This window comes from Protopterus annectens, chromosome 4.part0 (assembly GCF_019279795.1).
Source record: "Protopterus annectens isolate FY-2018-M chromosome 4.part0, PAN1.0, whole genome shotgun sequence".
Lineage (NCBI taxonomy): Eukaryota > Metazoa > Chordata > Ceratodontiformes > Protopteridae > Protopterus > Protopterus annectens.
The window spans coordinates 1,772,130,182-1,772,153,066 of record NC_056733.1 but is presented as its reverse complement, the minus strand read 5'-3'; the positions used below and the strand labels follow the sequence as shown (position 1 = coordinate 1,772,153,066).

The following is a 22,885-nucleotide window of genomic DNA, read 5'->3' as shown; positions in this document are numbered from 1 at the left end:
GTGGGTAGTCGCATGTATGTTCTGGCTAATGTCAGCCATAAAAGGAAATCCGCACGTACAATCCTCAGAACTTCTCTGACGACATTTGGAACGCTTGATTTGTACATTGGCTTGCTGCCTGTTTCCATTTGTTTCTTCCAGCTTTCAGATAAATGCCCCATTGGGGTTTAATTTTTATTGCTTCTGCCTTTTTTGTTTAGTTCATGTCATCCGGGAAGGGCAAGTGTAGTTGTGGAAGGCAAATTCCACACAAGGATAGCCACAATCTTAGTTTTTAATCTAGGCCCAAATCACAACCATCATTCCTACTCTATTTGTCAGGCCTTTGTCCCAAAGACTTTGCAAAGCCGTCTTTTGGCTTATATCCTCTACTTAGAGAACCAACGTTTGACTAGACTAGCTAAGGACGTTAAGGAGGGTTCTCTGGGTCCTTCGGCCAAGCCGTTTTTGAAGTGGAAGGTCTGTAGGCCTAGGCCTGAATCCTGTCTTGCTGCACTTCTTTCCATCAACGCAGGTACCACTTCAGAGGCTGTTAAAGAATACAACCTTGGCACATCCTCAGAGGCAGTGCAGACATCCATTTCGGACGGACAAGGGGGAGCCACGTTTTGCTGTGCTGGAAAGGTCCATAGACGTACCTCATACTCCAGTTAGGGAACAGGTCCCGGAGTCGGCTACTGAAGGCAAGCCTACGTCGGGCCCTTCAGCTTGCCTTCAAGCAGATGTGTGCGTTAAAACAAAACGGAAAGAAACAAGCATCTTCCAGCCCTTAAATCACCTCAGTCTGTGTGGGATACCTTTTCACAGGGATTGATATACGTCTTTAATGGCTCTTAAGCATACTACTGTTTCTGTTCCCTGTTTTACTTCATCCCCTGTTAGGAAGGTTAGAATGAGAATGAGTCATCATCTGATGAAGATTCCTTGGTGTACTCCACTCATATTACATCCCCTTCAGAATATGCTTCTCCAGAAGAGGAATCCAATGGTGTAGATTCTCCAATGGAAGAGATTTCTTTTGGGGCGACCTTTAACAAGATGAGAGAATTCTTTAAATGGGACTGCTATCAGGTATCTTGAAGTGCAAAAAATATTTCATGACCATTTACAAATGGAATCTCCTTCTCCATCTGCTCTGTTTTGCCAGCATTTTTGGATGCTTTCTTCTTGGCTTCTAAGGTCCCAGATTAATAGGCTCCTGCACCTAAAAGACCTGACAGATTTTATAAAGTGCCTGACTATTGCAGATTCCTTTACGAATGTCCTTATCTCATCCAGCAGTGGTATCCATTGCTTCTGACATATCCTCTGGGTTACCATCTTCTAAGCTCCTTCCTTTAGATAAGGTGAGCAAAGTAATGGAAGGACTTGGGAAGAAGGTTTACACTTCTGCCACTTTGGCTTTCTGAGCCATAAACTATCAAACACACATGTCAAGGTATTCCTTGGCCCTTCTTTCTCAGGCCTCTCAAGCTCTTTCAGAACCTCCAGACTCTTGACATTAAAAATCAGGTTGTCTCTTTTAGAAGCTTCTTCTCAAGTGGCAAGACACTGAATTAAGTGCAGATGTTCTTCGTGTTTCACTGTTGCAGTCATTACATCTGGGTAGTCTTCTGGCAGGTTGCCATCAGCCGGCCTGAATAACAAAGTCTTGGGTCCTTCATTGGTTGCTGTCCCTTCTTCCATGATGTCAGGTAGTCAGGAGAATAAAACATGCAGCTGACGCCATTTTCATCAGTCTTTCTTGCCGCGTGGTGCCCAAAGCAGAGGCAGTTCGCACGTGCCGGTCGGCCGACTCCTGAAATTTTCGTTTTCGAGTTTCAGAACCAAAGTCTTCAACCTAAAGCTAAGTACCCCGTCCTTACCAATGTCAGTAAAAGTTAATCATTGTATTACTTGTTAATCATTGTATTACTTGTGGGAAGCAAATACCTCATAAGGATTTTCATTTGTACTGCATTCCTTGCTACGGCCCTGACCACAACGTGCCTTGCTGTCGGTTTTGTGCTAAATTTAATCAACGCACTATTAAGCGTCTGTATATTTTTGCATTTAAATATTTTGGCTCAAGATTTAACTTTCCAGAAATATAGTCAGTTAGCAATCTGACTACTGGAATACACAAAAAGCTCTCAAAAAAAGAGAGACAGACCGTCGAGGTCCAAAACCGACCACAAAGCTTCTCCTAAGCCAGTTGCCGGTACTCAGTGAGGTGCTTTCGCAGCCCCTGATGCCTGCTACTCTTGATTTGCAGGCCGCTACCGAGACCCATTTGCAGTCCGGTATGCCGCAACAAACTTTAAGTACTGAACCCGCAAATGTCTCTACCTTAGGTGGGTCCAGAGCTGCTGTGCAGGCACCGGCTTCTAAGGGTGTTTTCAGGCTTAAAGATTTGTGTATAAAACCAACGCCATCTTTAAAACCTAGGCCAGAATCAACTTCTATGTCTAAAAAAATGACGCTTGGGCCACGTGCACAGGCCCCTATGCCTAAAAAACAAATGATCAAAATGGCTAAGGATTTAATTACCTTGATCAGGGGTTCGCATCTCGCTCCTGCTAAGAGGTCTAGGCAAGGCACTGACTATGAATCTTCAGATCAGGTTTCTATTTCTTGTGATTCCTATTGTGATCAGGAATTATCTATTCCACCTTATGAGGACTCTGATGCAGAAGAATCCACTTCTGCTTCTCCTCCTGAGGATTTTTCGTTTGGAGAAACTTTGCATACTTTAAGGGAACACTTTCACTGGGAGAGTCAGGATTTCTGAGAATCTAAAAAGAGGCTTAGAGATTTCCTCCTCCTTACTCAGCACAGGCCTTTGGCTATACCTCCTGTTCTAGACATTGTCGATGATGTTTTCTCAGAATCCAGCATGGCTCCTGATTCCCTGCCTCCGACTTCTAGTAAGCCAGACAGATATTACAGGGTTCCTGACTCCCACAAATTCCTTTTTATAAACACTACTGCTGACCCTGAAACCATTTCTCAGGGTCCCAAGGGCGTTAAGGCTTCTACTGCTAAAAATCCTACCCCTTCTGATAGAGACTCCAGGGCGCTGGATAGATGGGATAAGAAGGTTTACACGTTTGCAACCTTGGCAATCAGGGCTTTAAACTGTCAGTTTCATATGCTTAAATATCAGCAGCATGCCATGGGCTTACTTTAACAGAAAATTATGTTGATTTCTGACTGTGTGGAAAATAGAGTTACAGGATTTATTGCATTCAGCTGAACAAGTTGGAAAGCATACTTTGCAATGTGGTTTTGATTCCTTGGAGGCCTCCTGCAGGGCCGTTGTAACTGGATCTGTGATAAAAAGGCATGTTTGGCTCGAGCAAAATCTGCCTGATCATGTTAAAGCAAAATTGTTGGATGCTCCTTTACAACAGGACAGTCTGGTAATAAGGCAGAAGTTGTTTTGAAAAAGATGGAAGATAAAGCTAAATCTGTGAAACTGTAAAAGATTTCCTACAAGTGCGGCCGCCCAGGTTCAGGAGGCACTGGCCTACTAAGAATTGGTCCTTTCCAGTACCCACCAGAGCCGCTCAAGTCAAACCCAGACACTCCAAAGGCTGCAGGTTTCAGTCACAAGGAACTTGCAGAACAAAACAATGGGGTGTCTATCTGGAAGTAACAAGGCACATCCCTCCAGTTAACAGTCTCAACGACTTTCCTCTGCCATTACCAAGCACTTATCTTTTGGCAGCCCCTTTGGGGGGAAAACTGGCAGTTCATGCATGAAATTGGCATCTAATTACCCAGGACAAGTGGGTTTTAAATGTAGTATCCCATGGATACAGATTTCATTTCCACACGTTGCCAATCCCAAACGGATGGCCAGACCTGCCTCCAAATCACTGGGCAGAGGCCCAGAAACAAGTTGCATCCGTCATGAATATGGGGGCTATTCAACCAATACCAGAAAAGGAAAGGGACAAGGTTTTACTCAAGACTTTTCCTGGTACCCAGAAAAGACAAATCATGGCATCCAATTCTGGACTTATCCATTCGTGGACATTCCAAAATTCAAGATGCTGACTCTACAACAGTTGCTGCCTATGCTAGGCAAGGATGCCTAATTGGTAACTCTAGACTTAAAAGAGGCTTACCTGCATATCCCAATCAGGGAATCTTGCAGAAGATACCTCCGCTTCAAAGCAGGCTATTTGCATTACCAGTTCTCTGCACTGCCCTTTGGCGTATCTGCTGCGCCCTAGCCAACGCACTATTAAGCGTCTGTATATTTTTGCTTCTAAAAAATATTTTGGTTCAAGATTCAACTATCCTGAAATGTCGTCTGTTAGCAATCAGTCTACCGGAGTTCACAAAAAACGCAAGGAAAAAGACAGAGATAGACTGTCGAAGTCCAAAACCGACAAAGCTTCTCCTAAGCCAGTCGCCGGTACTCAGTGATGTGCTTTCACAGCCCCTGATGCCCGCTACTTTTGAGTCGCAGGCCTCTACCGAAACCCATTCAGAGTCCGGTATGCTGCGAGATTCTGCAAGTATTGAACCCGCGGATGTCTCTCCCTTGGATGGGTCCGGAGCCGCGGAGCAGGCACCGGCTTCTGAGGGTGTTTTCAGGCCTCAACATTTGTATATTAAACTGACACCATGATCAAAAACAAGGTCAAAATCTACTTCTATGTCTAAATAAAACGACGCATGAGCCACGTGCTCAGGCCCCTATGTCTAAAAAACAAATGATCAAAATGGCTGAGGATTTAATTACCTTGATCAGGGGTTCCCAACCCCCTCTGCTAAGAGGCCTAGGCAAGGCACTGATTATGAATCTTCAGATCAGGTTTCCATTTCTTCTGACTTTGCATACTTTAAGGGAACATTTTCATTGGGAGAGTCAGGACTTCTCATGGAAGAAGAGACAGCAACTGACGCAGGACCCAAGACTTTGTTATTCAGGCCCGACTGAGGGCAACCCGCCAGCAGATTACCCAAATGTGTAATGACTGCAACAGTGAATACACTCGAACATCTACATTTATGGTAAGTGTACACAACTGTACTTTCCTATCATTCCTTCCCTGCAGCAGGAGTTCCTATGGTGGGCAGAGGCCTGTCACCAAAACAAGGGACTGTCATTCATTCCACCCCCTGCCACCCAAACCCTGACTACAGACGCATCAGATTATGCTTGGGGGACCCATCTATCAGGGAGATGCATTCAGGGCGAATGGAGCCCAAATCAAATACACCTACATATCAACCAGAAATAAATGCTAGCTGTACAGAATGCTCTGTCAGCCTTCAAGGACTTTCTACATCCAGTGCAACTACTTATAAAGACGGACAACTCCACAGTTATGTGGTACATAAACAAGCAGGGGGGTACCCATTCCTTCCCCCTTTGCAGACTAGCCATGGCTTTGTGGAACACAGCCTTGACTTACCAAATACATCTACAAGCTCATTTCCTGCCAGGAAAGCAAAATACTCTGGCAGACGCACCAAGCCGAAATCTTATGGACCCACATGAATGGAAACTGGATCCACAAATCTTCAGCATGTTGACACGCAAATGGGGGAGCTCAGACATAGTTTTGGAGAGAGGCAAAAAGATCTATCAGTTGGACAAATTCTGCACAAGAATCCATCACAAAAAAGCTTGAAAAGTGGATGCTCTATCCTTCAACTGGAAAAACCTATCAGTCTATGCCTTTCCCCCTCTACCTCTGCTCTCCAAGGTTTTACTAAAAGTCAGACAGGAAAAAACGAAAACGATTCTAATTGCTCCAGACCGGCCTCGCCAACACTGGTTCCCGCTCCTATACAACATGTCAAACCTTCCTCCGTGGTACCTGCTTTAGACACCTTGTCTAATGTCTCAGCAGAAATATGAAATTCTGCACACTCTATCCAAACTCTGAATCTTGCAGCATGGTAATCAACTAATTTCACTAGTTACATCTCTCAGTAAACCTGTGATGGATGTCATTTTGGAGGCTAGAAGGCCTAGTACTAGAAAATCTTATGCTGATAAATGGAAAAGATTCTGTGCCTGGAACCAAGCACAAGGAATAAACACAGCAATGCCCTATATTCCTCAGATTCTGCATTATTTAACTGAGATGCTTCACAAGGCCCTATCTTTTTCTTCTGTAAAAATCCATGCCTCTGCCAATTTCGGCTCATTACAGCACAGAGCCCCCCTCTCTTTTCTCATCCCCTGCTAAAGCAGTACCTCAGAGGGGCCAAAAATTTGAGACCTCTCAGGAGAGCACCAACTCTTGTATGGGACCTCAATTTTGTGCTGGAAAAACTCACCCTACCTCCCTTTGAACCAGCTGCTACTGCAGACATAAAATTTCTCTCTTGGAAGACACCTTTTCTTTTAGCAGTCACTTCAGCTAGAAGGATTTCAGAACTACCGGCTCTCATGGCAGTGGAACCTTTCATTATTTTTTACCCGAACAGGGTGGCTGTCAGGACCAATCCATCCTTTATGCCTAAAGTGGTATGTAGTGTGGCTCTTAATCAGACAATTCATCTGCCAACCTTTTTCACAAATCCACAGAACAAGGTTGAGCGGATTCTCATTCATTGCATGTACACAGACAACTAAGATTCTACTTAAACAGGACAAAATCTCTAAGAAAATCTGAGCAATTACTGGTGGCATTTGCTGCAGGGGCAGAGGGAAAGGCTATTTCAAAACGGACTGTTTCAAAATGGATAAGCCATTGTATTTGTTTCTGCTACATGCACCATGGTAAACCTGTCCCCAAGGGGATCAGATCCCATTCCACCAGGGCTGCATCTACTTCTACAGCCTTTCTCAGAGGGGATCATACCAGAGACATTCTAGAAGCTGCTACTTGGAGCTCAGTTCATACGTTCACCAAACATTACCATTTACCTCTCTTCTCTAAATCCAGAGCAGGCTTTGCCACTCCTATCCTGCAGGGCCTTATAGCTGCTCCTATTGCTGTATAATTCCATCCTCCCAACCATAACTTTGGGATTCTATCCAAATGTAATGACTGCAGCAGTGAATACACTCAACATCTACATTTATGGTAAGTGTACACAACTGTTCTTTGTGATGCAGCAGAAGCATCACCTAGAGCAGCTGCTTCTGGCTCTGTTCTTAGATGGTATTTTTGGTTGAGGCTTCAGCCGCTGCCAGGTGACATCAAAGCAAAACTGATGGATGCTCCTATAGATAACAGTGCTCTGTTTGATGATGCAGATTTATTTAAGCCCTTACAAGAAATGGGAAAGGGACTTCAGGACTCGAAACAAATTTTTGTCACCTTTCCCTAAATTATACAGAAATTTTTCTTCTAAGACTTCATTTGTTTAGGAGACGGACACGTCCATCATCCTCTTCTACTTCTTCCAGAACTTAAGACTGCTAGAAGACCTCCTCAGCCCAAGACTTCTCTTTCAGGCCCCACTTCTAAGCAGCCTCTTCCAGACAGGAAAAGTAGTCTGGGTCTGCAAACCACTTACAAATCTTACTGCTGTTTCTCTTCGTCTATCCCTCTCTCTTCCAGTTTGCCCAAGTACAACTCTGGATTCCTGAGTTATCTCTATTATCCAACACGGGTATTTCATGACTTGGAAAAACCTTCCTCCTTTAAGGGGAGTTCCTCAATCCCCACCAAACCACACTTGGATTTGTTTCCACAGGTCCTAAAAGAATTACTTTCTCAAGGTAGAATTCAGCATGTTCCTTTTGGCCAAAGGGGAAGGGGGTTTTACTCAAGAATTTCTTTTGCTCAGAAAGAATGGTCCTCGGAGAAACAGTCTGGACCTTTCCCATTTAAACACCTTTCTAGAAGTTCCAACATTTCGCATGCTGTCTTTACAGACTGTTTCCTTTAATTGCTCCTCAGGCCTACATTGGCCTCTGGACATGAAGGATGCCTACCTTCACATATCTGTCCATCCTCTTTACAGACAATTTTTATGGTTTTCTGTGGCTTCCTTGCACTTTCAGGTCTCTGCTTTGCCCTTTGGTCTTTCCACTGCCCCAAGGATATTCACAAAGTGCTTGGCCCCTCTGATTGCTTTTTGCAGGATCAGAGGAATTCCAGTATTTCCATACCTGGATGATCTCCTTTTTTTGGCTTCTCTTTCAGAACAGTTAGTTCAGAGTCTGCAGTTTGCCATCTCTCTCCTGCAAAGGTTGGAGTTCACAATACATTTCCGAAAAATCATTTCTTCCCTTTCTTAAGATCACATTTTCCTTGGGTGCAGGCTAACCGATCTTATGATGGCTTTTCTTCCACCCGAAAAATTTCTCTCTCTCACCTCCTCTTTCCGCAGTCTACTCTTTCTTCCATCTGTTACTGCCAGGGAGTTTCTAAAACTACTAGGATTTATGGCTTCCACAAAACTTGTGGTGTCCCTGGCAAAACTCCACATGAGAGAGTTTCAGTGGTACCTAAAATCTGTTTTGATCCAACGTCATCATCCTCTGGAGTCTGTACTTCTCCCATGCCTGAAATCAGAGCTGCTTTGGTGGATTCAGCAATTTTCTCTGAATCCAGGCCTTCCTCTTCATCAGCCGCATCCAACTTGCGTTGTTCACATGCCTCAGACACAGCTGAAGGGTCCTTTGTCTCCTTCTCGAAGGAGCATGTCAGTGTCAAGGAAATGAGGGCTCTTATTCTAGCTGTACAGGCTTTCCATCCTCTTTCATCCAGGACCTCTGAAAGTGTTTACAGACAACATCACAGTCCTGTGGTATATAAACAAGTGGGGGAGACAGTTGTATCTTCTTTGCAGGTTGGCTCTGATTGCATGGGACTTGGCAGTTCAGTACAAGGAGACGGTTCAAGCAGTTTACATTCCAGCCACCCAAAATCTTGTGGCAGACAACTCTAAACAGGTCCATGACTCAATCCCATGAATAGATGCTTCACAGGGATGTGTTTCTGGACTTGGTCCATTAGTGGGGTACTCCTCAAGTGGATCTTTTTGCTTCCTTTCTGAACAGACAACTTCTTTTTTTTTTTTTTTTTTTTTTTGTGCCAGAGTCCCAGATCCCCTAGTTTGGAAGGTGACACCCTATCTTTCTCATAGAAGGGGATGTTTCTTTATGCATTCCCCCCTTTCCTCTCATTCAAAAAGTTCTGTTCAGGATTCAGGACAAACCAAAAATCTTGCTGATGACTCCGTTTTGGCCAAGACAGCATTGGTTCCCTCTTCTGCATTTAGCCGAGGGTGATCATCACAAGTTACCTCACAGAGTGGACCTTCTCACCAAGACAAGAGATCTCTGCTGCGTCCACATCTGTCAACTTTACAACCGACTATGTGGGCGATAAACTTTTGATTCCTTTCACACACCTTTTTTTTCTGAGGATGTCCTTAGGGTACTGAAGGAGGCCAGAAAACCCAATACTAGAAGATCGATCTTATGTAAATGGAAGAGATTTTCTACTTGGTGTCTTTCATGTAATCTGGATCCACTTTCAGTGGGTGTCCCAGTTATTTCATACTAGTGTGAGTTACTTGAGTCATTTGGCTTATTCCTCAATGAAAGTTCACTTGTTAGCCATTTCTGCTTATATACTATTGACTCCCCATTTAGCGACTAGATTGGAAGTAAAACTTTTCTCAAAGGCTTCCTTGACATTAATCCTCCCTGATGTCCTTCAAGGATGCATCTGCAGTCCTAACATATGGGTTGTCCTTCCTCAGGCAGCCCTTCGGTCGGCCGGATTCCAAAGTCTGGGTCTGGCCTCGGCTGATGTCGCACTTCACCCGACGTCATAGCTGCTGTGGTATAAAGGCATCAGCCAACGCCATTTTCCTCAGTCTTTCTTGCCGCGCGGTGCCCGAAGCAGAAGCTGTTCGCAAGTGCCGGTCGGTCAGATCCAGAGATTTCTACTACCGAAGACTTCTAAAAAGCTAAGTACCCCGTTGGGGACTCTCTTGCCTCAGCCGATGTCAGACAAAGTAAATAATTGTTTAACTTGTGGGAAACAAATACCTCATAAGGATTTCCACTCTTACTGCCTTCCTTGTTTAGGCCCAGACCACGACGTATCAGCTTGTCTAGCCTGTGCTTCCTTCAACCGACGGACGCTTAGATGTCGGTCGGAGTTTGCAGAGGAGTTTTTTGGTCCCGCTTTTGCATACAAAATGCCGTCGGAGACTCCGACTACACAATTAGCTAAAAAGCGTAAGGAAAAGGACCGACACTCGCGGTCCGCGGTTTCGGCTGAAACCACGGTTAGGCCAACCGCGAGTGTCTCTGTTTTGGCTGAAACCGAGTCCTCTGTTCTTCCTTCGGCCGAAAGCATGCCTCCGATAGCCGAGGCCTCACAGAGCATGGCTGTATCGGCTACTGAAATTACCCCTACTGAAGCAGGCACCCAGGATTTATCAGATACTATTCCTTTAGACATATCTACCCCTGCACGTGGGGCTGCTAGACCCCCTGCATCTATGTCTATCAAGGCTTTTTCCAGGGCTAAAGCAGCTAAATCTTATAAGGCCTTGCCTGCTAAAACTCCCTCACACAGGCCTACCTCTAGTTCCCAAATGCTCAGCCTGGCTGAGGATCTCATTTCTTTGATCAGGGGATCCCAACCTCACCCAGACAGGGCCTCTCAACCCCTTCCAGATAAGAGGCCTAGAACTGAACCCCCGGAACCTGTTTCTACAGACAATTCTTCGGATGACTCAGATATTTCAGACCCTCAGGAAGGCCCATATTCTCCTTATGAGGATTCTGATGCAGAAGACTCCATTTCTTCTGCTTCTCCTCCTGAAGAATTTTCTTTTGGGGAATTTTTACATGCTATGAGGGAACACTTTCAATGGCAGGGCCAGGATTTTTCAGATTCAAGGAAAAGGCTAAGGACTTTTTTACATTTACCACAGCATAGGCCTTTAGCCATTCCTCCAGTACTAACAGTTGTTGATGATGCTTATAATGATGCCTGTACTGCCCCTGATTCTCTTCCTCCGGCCCCTGCCAAGCCTGACAGATATTACAGGGTCCCGGACACACACTATCATTTGTATAAGGCTCCTGTTGCAGATCCTGAAACCATTTCACAGGGCCCCAAAGCTGTGGCAGCTGCCTCTGCCAAAAACCCTCTCCCCTCTGAAAGGGAATCTAGAGCATTAGAGAGATGGGGTAAAAAAGTTTATACTTCTGCTACTCTTTCGGCCAGGGCCTTAAACTGTCAATTTCACATGATTCAGTACCAGGAATTTTTGTTAGACCAGCTAAATAAAAAACTGTCCTCTCCTGAACTTATAGACCGCAAGTCCCTTCAGGATTTGGTACATAATTCTCAGCAGGTCAGTAACCATTTCTTAAAATGTGGCTATGATGCACTGGAGGCTTCCTTTAGATCAGCTATGACTGGAACAGTGATTAGAAGGCACGCCTGGTTAAAAGAACAATCCTTACCAGACCATGTTAAGTCAAAACTCCTAGATGCTCCTATGGAGAAACAAAGTTTGTTTGGCTCCCCTGCACAGGAGGTTCTAAAGAAGGTGGAAGGAAAAGCAAAATCTGTCCAAACAGTGAAGGATTTCTTACAGGTCCAACCTCCGAGGTTTAGCAGAAATTGGCCTTCGAAGAATTGGTCCTTTAAAGACACCTCCAGAGCACAGAGAGGCAGAAATAGACACCCAAGAGGCAGAGGTCAATCCAGGGGTGCCTACAGGGGACGTCAGTGGCAGCCTAACAACCAGAGAAGTACTGCCACAGATTCAACTACAAACACTTCCACAGGACAGACACAATGACTTGGCTCTGATTCCGCCTACCAGGGAACAACTGGAAGCACCCTTGGGCGGAAAACTAGCCTTATTTTCTGTAAACTGGCATTACATTACAGGAGACAAATGGACTTTACAAACAATAGACAAAGGCTACAGGTTTCACTTCCACACTCTACCAAAAAAAGAGAGGAATGCCAAACCTACCACCAAGCCAAAAAACAGATGCTCTAAGACAAATCAACAACTTACTAAGGATGAGAGCTATAGAAAAGGTACCGCCTATGGAACAAGGCCAAGGATTTTACTCCAGGCTTTTCCTTGTACCAAGAAAAGAAAATCAATGGAGACCTATTCTCGACTTGTCCGCTCTGAACACATACCTCATTGTCCCAAAATTCAAAATGCTGACCCTCCAGCAACTTTTTCCCATGCTGGGCAAGGAGTCTTGGCTGGTGACTCGATCTCAAGGAGGCATACCTGCACGTCCCTATACGACCAGATTGCAGAAGACACCTCAGATTTCTTGCAGGATCAGAGCATTATCAATTCTCAGCATTGCCCTTTGGCTTATCTACTGCGCCCAGAGTATTCACGAAATGCCTGGCATCAGTAATTGCTCATTGCAGGCTTCAGGGAATTCAAATTTACCCATACCTAGACGACTGCCTAATACAAGCGGACAACAAGACAAAATTAACAAAAGATTTGGAAAAGGTCATACAACTGTTGCAAGCCTTGGGATACACAGTCAACATGCAAAAGTCAAGACTAGTACCATCCCAAAGGATAACATTCTTGGGTGCAGAACTGGATACATCAACTCAGATGGCTTTTCTCACAGAAGAAATACAAAAGCAACTATCAGTCTATTTCATGACATTAACAACACAAACTCAGCTTACTGCAAGGAAAGTCCTGCAAGCCCTGGGTTACATGGCATCCTGCATAATATTGATTCTGCATGCCAGGCTGCATATGAGAAAGTTGCAATGGTACCTAAGGAATGTATGGTCTCAACACAAGCACAGTCTAGAAGCCCAGATTCCAATAATTCCATGCCTGAAGCAAGAATTCCTGTGGTGGGCTCAGGCCTGTCAGTTGAACAGAGGATTGCCTTTCTACAAACCTCATCCAAGCCAGACCATCACCACGGACGCCTCAGACCTAGGCTGGGGGGCACACATGGTGGACAAGTGTATACAAGGCCTATGGACCCAAGACCAGCTGAATCTACACATAAATCAAAAGGAGATGCTGGCAGTGAAACATGCAATCCAGGCATTCAGACATTCCTTCAACAAGGTCACCTGCTGATAAGGACGGACAATACCACAGTCATGTGGTACAACAACAAACATGGGGGTACACACTCATATCCTCTATGCCGGATGGCAATGGACCTATGGAATGTGGCCCTGAATCTCAACATTCAACTCCAGGCCAGATTTGTACCAGGAAAAGAAATTCACTAGCAGACACCTTAAGCAGAACTACCACGGATGCTCACGAATGGATGCTGCATCCAGATATCTTCAAAACCATAACAAAGAAATGGGGACTACCAGAGCCTGTTCGCCTCCCCACACAATCACCAATTGAAGAAATTCTGCACAAGAGCATACCACCCACTAGCTTGGAGGGTGGACTCCCTTTCCTTCAGCTGGAAAAACCTGACAGCATATGCATTCCCACCTCTTCCTTTGATGTACAAAGTCCTACTGAAGATCAAAGAGGATCAGCCAAGGGTAATCCTGATAGCTCCAGACTGGCCGAGGCAACATTGGTACCCGCTACTGAGAAGCATGTCTTGGACTCACGCATGGCCTCTACCTCTATGTCCCTTACTTCTAACACAGAACAACTACAAGATCCTACATCCAAACTTGAAAACACTGCAGCTAGCTGCTTGGAATATTGCATAAAACAAAATAACCCGGATTTATCTCAGAGGGTTAAGGACATTATCCTGGAGGCTCGCAGACCCTCCACAAGGAAGACTTATTCAGCCAAATGGAAAAGATACCTCATTTGGAGTGCAGCAAAAGGAGAAAATGTCTCATTGGCAAACATAGCACACATCCTGGAATATTTAGAAGAACTGTTCCACAATGGCCTGTCCTACTCCTCCATTAAGATTCATGCATCAGCAATTTCAGCAGAATACAACATGGATCCTCCTGTCTTCTCTCATCCTCTACTCAGGCAGTTCCTGAGAGGAATCAAAAATGTAAAGCCTCCAAGGAAACCACCTTTACCTACATGGGATCTCAACTTTGTGCTGGAAAAGTTAACACTTCCCCCTTTTGAACCAGCAGCAACAGCAGATTTACAGTTCTTGTCTTGGAAAACTGCTTTCCTGCTAGCAATCACTTCAGCAAGAAGGGTATCTGAATTACAGGCATTAATGGCAGTACAGCCTTTCCTTATCTTCCATCAGGATAGAGTGTCTCTGAGAACTAACCCTACCTTTATGCCAAAAGTGGTCTCCAGAGTATCATTGAACCAAGCGATTCATTTACCTACATTTTTCCCCAACCCACAGAACAGGGGGGAAAGACTGCTACATACCTTGGATGTGCACAGACAATTACGCTACTATCTGGACAGAACTAAGACCAACAGAAAAACTGACCAGCTTCTGGTAGCATATGCAACAGGAATGCAAGGAAAAGCAATTTCAAAACAGACAGTCTCAAAATGGATAGGAAATTGCATTCGCTTTTGCTACTCTTTTCATGGAAAGACAACTCCTGAAAATATCAGACCTCATTCCACAAGAGCTACAGCCACCACTACAGCTTTCCTACGAGGAGTGGCTACCAAAGACATTTTAGAAGCTGCTACATGGAGCTCCGTGCATACATTTGCCAAGCATTATAACCTTCCTTTATACTCCAGATCCCGAGCAGGTTTTGCAACTGCTGTGTTGCAAGGGATCTTGACTACACCATCTTTATCTTGGTGCCTCCTCCCCCAGTTTGGCTATGGTATTCTACCCATATGTTAGGACTGCAGATGCATCCTTGAAGGACATAGTACAGTTTTGTACCTACCATAAATGTAGATGTCCGATAGGTATGCATCTGCTGTCAGGATTACCCACCCTCCTTCCCCTCTGTGGTATTCCTAGGGTACTTACCCCTCTTTTAGCTAGCTGGGAGAATTTATTATGGTGTATTTGTTTTGTATATATATATATTTTTTTTGGCTCTCTACTGTTTGGAATTATTTGCATTTATCCAAATTTAGCCTTCCTAGAGGGCACCTGGCATCTGGGGCAAGAAACACTGAGGAAAATGGCGTTGGCTGATGCCTTTATACCACAGCAGCTATGACGTCGGGTGAAGTGCGACATCAGCCGAGGCCAGACCCAGACTTTGGAATCCGGCCGACCGAAGGGCTGCCTGAGGCAGGACAAACCCATATGTTAGGACTGCAGATGCATACCTATCGGACATCTACATTTATGGTAGATACAAAACTGTACTTTCCACCTCCTTGGGATTTGAATTGTCTTAGAAAAACTTAACTGTAGTCCCTTTTGAACCTGCGGCTTCAGCTTCCTTACAGGTTTGTATCTGAAAAACAGTTCTTTTGCTAGCTTTAACCTCTGCTACGAGGGTTTCTGAGATTCAGGCTTTGATGGCTTCTCCACCTTTTCTTCTTTTTCATAAGGATCAAGTCTCTGCATATTAATCCTTTATGGCCAAGTGGTGAATGAGTTGTCTCTTGATCTATTCAGTTGTCCACTTTCTTTCATTCTCCACAGTCCTCCGGTGAGAGGATGTTACACACCTTGGATGTGCAAAGACAACTCTGGTTTTATCTGGATAAAACTAAGGCTATCAAAAAATCTGATTAGCTTTTTATTTCCTTTCATCCCAGGACTCTGGGTTTGCCTGTTTCCAAGCAGACTATTTCCTTTTGGATTTCTATGGCAATTTTGTTTTGTGTGTTTCATGGTAAGAGTCTTCTTGTTCCTATAAAGGTTCACTCCGCTAGATCTGTGGCTTCCTCTGGTGCGTTCTTTAAAGGAGGCTGCCACTTGGTCTACTGTTCATACTTTCACCAAGCATTACAAGCTGGATAGTATTTATAAATACAGGGCTGTGTTTGCTAGAGCCATTCTTCATGGCTTTGTAGAAAGTTCCTCTGTTCCTTCCTAAGCTTTGGTGTTGTCCCACATGTTAAAAATACTGCAACATTAGAATGGAAGGACATAAACTCATTGTGTAAAATCTTACCATAACCATAGATGTCCTCCTATTCTATGTTGCAGAATTCTATCCCTCCTTCCTCCCCCCCCCCCCCCCCCCAATACCGTGTTCTTTCCTTGGATGGCAGGTAATTTTTCATTTCCTTGCACTGGTGGTGGTCCTAGGGCATTTCAGATGTTCTTTGTGTTTCACTGGTGCAGTCATCACACTTGGGTTATCTGTCTGCAGGTAGCCCTCAGTCGGCCCGAATACCAGAGTCTTGGGATTTCTGCACTGGATACTGTCGTCTCTTCCATGACGTCAGGTCATCAGGGGTACAAAACATGCAGCTGACACCATTACATCAGCTTTTCTTGCCGTGTGGGAGCCCGAAGCAGAAACAGTTCGCAAGTGCCGGTCGGCCACTACCTGAAATTTTCATTTTTCGTGTTTCAAACCTGAAGTCTTCTAAAGCTAAGTACCCCATTGGGGGATCCTTTTTTTCTTGCTCTAACTAATGTCATAAAAAGTGAACAATTGTCTTGCCTCTGGAAAGCAAATACCTCATAGATATTTTCATTTTACTGCATCCTCTGTTTAGGCCCAGACCATGACGTTCTTCTCTATAGGTTTTGTGCCTTGTTTAACACCCGAACCATTCATCGTCGGGCTATCTTTGTCGCTAAATTCTTTCTCTCTCATTCTCCATTTTCTGAAATGGCTTCCATAAGCCATGCAACTGTCTATCTTCCGAAAAAACATAAGGATAAAGACAGACAGAGACAGACCACATAGGTCCAAAACTGCCGACGACACTTCCGTTAAGCTAGTCACCCAGTTCGTTGGTACTCTGTGAGGCGCTTTCGCAGCCCCTGATACCCGCTTCTGCAGATTCGCAGTCCTCTGCTGAGACCCATTTGGAGTCTGGTATGCCGCGAGATCCTTCTTCGACTATGGAACCTGCAGATGTCTCTACCTTGGATGGTTCTGGAGCTGCTGTGCAGGCACCGGCTTCTGAGGGTGTATTCCGACCTTCCGATGTTCGCATTAAACCGACAGCTTTGTTTTTAACTAAAAATAATGAGTTTCTCAGGCCCAAAGTTCACACTAAGCGTAGAAAAATGATGACCAAAGCGCATGCTCAAGCTCCCTTGCCACAGAAAGAAATCCTTAGAATGGCTGAACACCTTATAACGTTAAGGGAAGCCAACCTCCCCCCCCCCTCTAAAAGACAAATAATTGATTTTCCTTCTGATTCTACAGACCAAGAGTCTGATGACTCTGATCCTTCTGATTACCAGGACATACCCTTATCTACCTATGAGGATTCAGATGCAGAGGATTCCATACCCTCTGACTCCCCTCCAAAGGACTTTTCTTTTGGTGAAACCTTGCATTCTTTAAGAGAGCATTTCCACTGGAAATGCCAGGACTACCCTCAGTCCAGAGAGAGACTCAGAGAATTTTTAGACTTGCCTCAGCACAGGCCTATAGCTATGCCCCCTGTCCTGGACATTTTAGATGATGTCTTCATGGAATACAGTCTTGCTCCTGATACTTTACCACCAGCTCCTAGAAAGCCTGACAGGTACTACAGAGTACCTGACTCCCTCAAATTTCTCTTTAAGAATCCCACTGCGGATCCAGAGACTAATTCCAAGGGACCTGAAGGCATTAAGGCTACTACAGCCAAGAACCCTACCCCTTCGAACAGGGATTCTAGAGCTTTAGACAGATGGGATAAGAAGGTATATACCTCTGCAACTCTTGCCATCAGGGCTTTGAATTGCCAGTTTCAGATGTTGAATTACCAACAGCATATTATGGAACTAATTAAACAAAATATATTGTTACTTCCAGATTGTACAGAAAATGAAGTTTTACAGCAGTTAATGCATTCTGCAAACCAAATTAGTAAACATATTTTGCAGTGTGGTTTTGATGCCTTAGAAGCATCTTGCAGAGCTGCTGTCACTGGGTCTATACGGAGAAGTCTTGCTTGGCTGAAGGAGCAAATATTGCCATACCATGTCAAAGCAAAATTACTAGATGATCCACTAAACCAGGAAAGGTTGTTAGGCACAAAAGCTGAAGTAGTTCTTAAAAAGATGGAGAGTAAAGCTGAATCTATGCAAACTGTTAGATTTCTTACAGGTGCAGCCTCCTAGATTCACTAGGCATCGACTTTCTAAAAACTGGTCCTTTCCAGTCCCTCCCAGGCATTCTCATTCCAAACCCAGGGCAACAGGCCACCAAGACTACAGTGTCAGGGTATGCAGAGAACAAAACAATGGAGTGCTCCCTCCTCTAAAACAGAGAGTGGTAAGCCACCCTCTTATGGAAAAAGTTCACAATGACTTGTCTATCTTCCTTCCCAGCAAAGCCCAAATACTTGCACCCCTAGGAGGAAAACTCACCCTGCCTGCACAAAACTCGATGTCCATTACCCAGGACCAATGGGTCCTAAACATTGTATCCCAGGGATACAGATTCTAGTTCCACTCAGTGCCAACCCCAAGCGGGTTGCCAGACCTTCCTCCAAACCAGTGGGCAGAGGCTCAAAAGCAAGTACTTTCTCTTCTCAGTATCAGGGCTATTCAACCATTGCCAATAGAGCCCAGATATAGACCTGTTTGCCTCTCCCCAGAACTACCAATTGGACAAATTTTGCACAAGGACACCCCACAAACAAGCCTGGAAAGTGGATGCTCTGTCCTTCAGCTGGAAAAACCTATCCGTGTATGCCTTCCCCCTCTGCTCTCCAAAGTACTACTAAAAGTCAAACAGGACAAACCAAGGATGATTTTGATTGCTTCAGACTGGCAGCGTCAACACTGGTACCCCCTCCTCTGCAATGTGTCCCGGTTATCTCCATGGCACCTTCTTCAGACTCCTTCCCTGCTGTCTCAGCAGGAGAACCAGATTCGGCACCCTCCGCTTCCAACACTGAAACTTGCAGCCTGGCTAATTACTTAATCTCTCCTTTACCATCCCTCAGCAAACCTGTGATGGATATCATCTTAGAGGCAAGGAGGCCTAGTACTAGAAAATCTTATGCTGAAAAATGGAAAAGATTCTGTGCTTGGAACCAAGCTCAAGGGATGAGCACAGCAGCGCCCAATTTACCTCAGATTTTACAATACTTAACTGAGATGCTTCACAAGGGCCTGTCTTTTTCCTTCATTAAAATCCATGCCTCAGCCATTTCAGCTCATAAGACAGAACCTCCCCTCTTCTCTCATCCACTGTTCAAGCAGTTCCTCAGAGGGGCCAAAAAGTTGGGACCACCCAGGAGAGCTCCAACCCCAGCCTGGGATCTTAACTTTGTCTTGGAGAAACTCACTCTACCTCCTTTCGAGCCTGCTGCTACTGCAGACTTAAATTTTCTTTCTTGGAAAACAGCTTTCCTTTTAGCAATCACTTCATCTAGAAGGGTATCTGAATTACAGGCCCTTATGGCAGTGTGGAGCCTTTCATCATCTTTTGTGTAGACAGGGTGTCACTCAGAACCAATCCATCCTTCATGCACAAGGTGGTATCCAGTGTGGCTCTTAATCAGTCCATTCATTTGCCAACCTTCTTTCCCAGTCCACAGAATAAAGGGGAATGGATACTGCATTCCTTAATGTGCACAGACCACTTAGATTCTACTTGGACACGACTAAACCTCAAAGTAAATCTGAACAACTGGTAGCATTTGCTGCAGGGACAGAGGGAAAGGCTATTTCAAAGCAAACCATTTCTAAATGGATAAGCCATTGCATTAATTTCTGCTATAAGCACCATGGAAAACCTATCCCCCAGGGGATCAGACGTCACTCCACCAGGGCTGCATCTACCTCTACAGCGTCCCTACCAGGGACATCCTAGATGTTGCTACCTGGAATTCTGTACATACTTTCACCAAGCGTTATCATTTGCCAATTTTTCTCTAAATCCAGAGCTGGCTTTGCCACTGCAGTTTTGCAGGGCCTTATAGCTGGCCCTAATGCTATCTAAACTTCTCCTCCCCAACCATCGCTTTGGGAGTCTACCCAAATGTAATGACTGCGACAGTGAAACACGAAGAATATAGTACAGTTGTGTACACTTACCATAAATGTAGATGTTAGTGTTTTCACTGTTGCAGCCCTGGTTAGCCTCCCTCCGGCCCCCTAACTTCTTTTGGCTATACCTCTACTTTCCTTTACTATGCTTAAAAGCCTTTTTGGCTTATTTGCTTTTTTGTTGGAGGGTATATCTTTGTGCTTTTATGTTCAGTTGCTTCCCATTAGGGGGGCACCTGACATCTGGGGCAAAAAAAACTGATGTAATGGCATCTTCTGCATGTTTTATACCCCTGACGTCATGGAAGAAGGGACAGCAACCGACACAGGACCCAAGACTTTGTTAATCAGGTCGACTGAGGGCAACCTGCAAGCAGATTACTCAAATGTAATAACTGCAACAGTGAATACACTCAAACATCTACATTTATGGTAAGTGTACACATCTGTACTTTACCCTCCCTCCAGCCCCCTGACTTCTCTATACCTCTACCTATTCCTTTTTGTTTAGCCATATCTTGTAACATTGGTATTTACTTTCTGCTGGAGGTGTTCCACACCATGTAATTGCTTCCTATTGTGGGGGCTCCTGACATCTGGGGCATTCAAAACTGATGTAATGGTGTCGGCTGCATATTTTATACCCCCGATGACCTGACGTCATGGAAGAAGCGACAGCATCCAATGCAGAAATCCCAAGACTCTGCTATTCAGGCCAACTGAGGGCTACCTGCAGGCAGATAATCCAAATATGATGACTGCAACAGTGAATACACTCGGAAAGCTACATTTATGGTAAGTGTACACAATTGTACTTTTCTCGCATTGCAAGCACTTCATAACGCACTCCTTCTCAGGACAGTTGTGATTCAAGCAGACAATCTATCATAGGATCATAGGAAGTTACTAGGCTATTGGCCCTGAGGCAAACAACTCCAGCTTTACTCCGTTGCATATCGCCTACTCAGAGGCGATCTCTGCCTAACGTACAAAGCTAGGTCAAACCCAGAGCTGTTGGACATGCTCCACTTAAAGAAATCCCAATCCCTCCGAGAATCTATCCCTCCAGCATGTTCTGTTTATTGTGGTGACAAGGATTAGGTCTCTAGAGCGTGTAGCTCGGAGGGATTGGGATTTCTTAAGTGAGCATGTCAACAGCTCTGGGTTTGACATACTTTGTATGTTAGGGAGATAAGCGCTCTGAATAGGCGATATGCGACGGAGTAAAGCTGGAGTTTTTTGAGACGGTCTGCGTAAGGCCTCTGTTTGAGGCCAGTAATCCTCTTTGTGAGGTATTTTTGCGGCCTTTCCAGTTGTTATAGATGTCTTGTGAGGTACGTACCAAAAGGGGCATTGTACTCTATAATGGGTCTAATGAGTGATGAGTAGAGGGGAACAATGTCCTCTCTTTTTTATGGATGAGAAACCTTTTGTGATGAGGTGTGCCACGTAGAAGGAATTCCTGACCACTGTGGCGATGTGATTATCAAAGGAGAGACTACTGTCCACCTGTGTCCTAAGGTGTCTTATCACACTTTCGATGTTAGACTATCGCCTATGTGGTAGTTCATGGGTACAGAGGTTTTACCAAAGGGGGGATGACAATGCACTTTTTGGCATTGAGCTTGAGACCATGTCTTTGACACCAGGCATCTGTCTCAGTGAGGCCCTTTTGTAGGATGTCCACATCGTTAGGAGTTTCAATTATGGCTCCTAGTTGGAGAAATTGGGGAAGCTGCCACTAAGGTGTCTGTAGTCAGATGGATATAGGAATGTATTTCCGTTGTATAAAAAACATTTAATATTCCCCTCTAGAGCCATGTAAAGGCACATTCTACTAGATCCGTGGTAAGTTCCACTGTGTCTAGAGCTTTCATGGATATTTGTGCAGCTGCCATTTGGTCAAATCCACGTACTTTTATAAATCACTACAAATTGGATCTGGTCTCAAGAGGAAGAGCGGCCTTTGGTTTTGCCATTCTGAGGCACATCATTCCTTAGGGTCCACTCAGAGCTCACATAGCTGGGGACTCTGTCCCAATTGTTGAGGATGAATGAAAATTGACAACATCAGATAAAGAAGTTATGTTCTTACCATAATGTTCCATCTGTATTGTCCATTTTCATTCAACTCTCCACCCTCCTACCCCCTCTCCTGTAGAAAAAAGCATGTATATGAGGGCACATTCAACATCTCCTTCCTTAGGTGTTGGACTCCTGTGATGGCAATTTGTAATGTTTCCTATTCTTTTTATTTCTCTTTACTAAGCTATATGTTGTTATCTGAGGGAAATGGGGACCAAGGGTATTGTGAATAGGGAGGAGCTTGAGAGTTTGTAGGCTTCCACAAGCTGAAGTGGCGGCTAAGTGGGAATCCGAGTCCCATATGTTGAGGATGAATGAAAGTGGATAACAGAGCTGGAATGTTATGGTAAGAACATAACATTTTTCTTGCCTTATAATGGAAATGTCATCCATTCTTTTCATTTAATTTTCATTTCATTCTGTAATGTGTGGAAATTGCATGTAACCTTTTCCCATAATTTTCTCAGGATCTCTGCCAGTTCATCACCCTCCTTAATGGATGATCAATAAGCTAACAGTAGCAATTTAGCGTTTCCCTGTTTGTACAAGTAAATTTCAATGTTATGCATCCTCTGTCTAGATTGAAATAGTCCAGTGCTTTTCTTATGATAGACAAGCAAGTTTGAAAATGGTGTGCAATTTAAAACATTACCTCTACAGTATTACCTTTATGAGCTAAATACAGAGGATAATAGTCAGAGGTTGCAGTTAAGCCCAACTGTTGATTATTTCAACTGTGTGCGTTTTAGGGATGGTTGCTTTCTTTCCTCTCACTTTCATTGCAGAGAAGGCCTAAAGTACTTTATGATTGTGTCACTGCAGAATTTTTCAGTTGTTTGGGGA

General features: G+C 44.4%; 1 protein-coding gene across 1 annotated transcript in view; it reads left to right on the top strand.

The window, feature by feature from the left end:
* Window positions 1-22,885, top strand: part of LARP1 (La ribonucleoprotein 1, translational regulator) — a 3,464,554-nt gene that overhangs the window by 2,482,537 nt on the left and 959,132 nt on the right. The gene's annotated exons all lie outside the window — the stretch shown is intronic.